The sequence below is a fragment of the Pygoscelis adeliae genome, unplaced genomic scaffold (genome assembly GCF_000699105.1).
Source record: "Pygoscelis adeliae isolate BGI_AS28 unplaced genomic scaffold, ASM69910v1 Scaffold175, whole genome shotgun sequence".
NCBI lineage: Eukaryota > Metazoa > Chordata > Aves > Sphenisciformes > Spheniscidae > Pygoscelis > Pygoscelis adeliae.
The window spans coordinates 4,425,202-4,427,705 of record NW_008824941.1 but is presented as its reverse complement, the minus strand read 5'-3'; positions in this window follow the sequence as shown (position 1 = coordinate 4,427,705).

Genomic DNA, 2,504 nt, shown 5'->3' with positions numbered 1-2,504 from the left:
AACTACAGTGCATGAAATTGTTCAGGTTTTGTCACTGCTCTGTCTTGCTGTTATTCAGGTGCCATCATAAAATTAGGTAGGGAGGGTTTCATTACTGAATAATTGCTTATGATGTTCTATGTCCAGGCAATGGCATTCAGTTTGACACATAGCAGTTTACTTTAGTCACTGGAGAGGTGGGGAAAAAAGGTTACTTTGTGGAAAGTATCATGGTGCCTGGTTTGATCTCTCATGATCCTGTTCATATGCATGTGAATCACTGTTAACTCAGCGAAAGAGACGTTTACTCCTTTTGGTCTTTTGTTGCTGTATGTGCAAAACATATTTGTGTCCTTTTTCCAGTGTTTAGATAATGTCACAAAAGGTCCATCATTTACCTTCTACCAAAAGAAGTAGTACAGCCGTAATGTTAATAACCCAAGCTGATTCACAACCAGCTCCCATCGCCAGTACCTAGTTCTGCCTGCTCTCCTGACTTGATCATGGGCTGAGGGAAGTAGTTTGTCTTCCTCAGGATGGCTGAAGATACAGGGAGAAATGGTCCCCAGCACAAAACACTCTGCCCTCTGTATCTGATTGCCCTTCAGCTCGGACAGTCCAGTGACTGCCTCTGTAGCATTATATCACTATGAAATAGGTGATCTTTTCTGCTAGTGGTTCCCAGACTACATCTGCTGTGAGAAATCAGCGATTGAAAAGAAGTTTGAAGTCCAGGTAAGTGACTTTTAAACTCCAAGCCATTGATTTCAATAGGGCATTTGTGAGCTGGATTTCATTGTTTCATTTATTCTTTTTCTTTCTACATAAGATGATTCAAAATGACTTTTCTTTCCTGCTTGGATGGCAGTAGAAGTAAGCCTTCTATTTGTTTCACTAGATCCAAGTCTATTGTTGTAGGGTATTATTGTGACACCTTTACTCATACAAAATTTGATTCCACACTTCAAGTGAAATTATTAAAATCAATCATAATAATGGCGAGTCTAAATAATAAGGCAAAATGCAGCCTAATGGCAAGACAGTGCTTGGGACAGCTTTCATTAATCCATACTGGTATGCCACATTCTTGCCACATTTTATGTTCAAGTATCAGCAGCATCCAGAAGCATCCAGCATCATCTCAGCAGCAAAATCCCTCAGCGCAGCAAAAAAGGATGTAAATTATGGATAATATATGCACCGGCTTGTTCTTTGTTAAAATTACATGAATGTTCCCTGTCACTTGTGTCTGTCTAGCAGGTGCTGTCTGTCACACCCTGCTTCACTCCAGGTCCTGGTCATTTGAAAGCCCACAGTGTGCACGTCAGCTTGCTCTGCTTTTGGCTGGCGGCATGGTCGTAAACCACCATCTTCACTCCAGGACAATCTTCCAACATGATTCCAGCCAGCCTGAGACTTTCTTACCAGAATGGTCCTAGCTCTACACACCACGGAGTCAAACGCATCTGTTCATATTAGCCCAGGGACCACTTTTCCCTTTACAGTTCTCAACAAAGGTGAGAATTGTCCATGGTATCCTTATTTCCATAATGTACTACTCTATTTAGCATAGGAAAATACTGTGAAAGTGCAATCACTGGAACCTTGAATTTAGAGGCACAGACCACTTCCAAAATAGAAATAAAAACTCTGCTCTGCAGCCTTACACTTTTCTTCAAGAAAAGTTGCTTTTCAATTTTTTCTTTCCTATAGCTCTCATCTTCTAGGTCATAAAAGCAAATAGTTCCAGCTTCATTGCCAAGCGTTACCCTCCCATAACTTCCTTTTAAATGACCAATATCTTGTTTTTAATTACACTGACACTCCCTTGCACTTCTCTGTGTCAGTGTTTGTTCAAAACAGGGTGATGGAAGGACAGGTTTATTTGATAGTGGTCTTGGACAGACACACACCCCTATGCCCCAGAATAAAAATATACTCTGGTCTAGAATTGGAAGCTGAATGGTGTATAAGGTAACTTCCTAACTGTATTAGGACTGCTCTCTTTTTCCAAGATGATTTCCTAACTCAGAAGATTTATTTCTCACAAAGCTTCTAAATATTTGCCTTTTTTTTTTTTTTTTTTTGTTATGAACAGTTTAATGTTGCTTGGGGAACTGACTGGGCATCAGTCAGCTGGTGGTGAGCAATTGCTTTCTGCCTCACTTGTTTCTCCCTGTTTTGTTTTACTCTGTTTTGTCTTTTCCTCTTTTACCAAACTGTCTTTATCTCAACCACGAGTTTTCTCACTTTTGCCCTTCTGATTCTCCCCCCCATCCCACTGGGGGGTGGCGAGTGAGTGGCTGTGTGGGGCTGCCTAGCAGGGTTGACCCACAAAACTGCTTTTTCTGAGAAAATCTTAAACGAATCACCCTGTAGTATGTTCGAAATAACAGTTTAAGTCAATCTGATGAATGGGCATATAAATGAGAGCAAACTATTTGTATTGGGTTTGCATGGCAAGGTTTTGGTAGCCAGGGCAGCTACAGGGGTGGCTTCTGTGAGAAGCTGCTAGAAGCTTCACT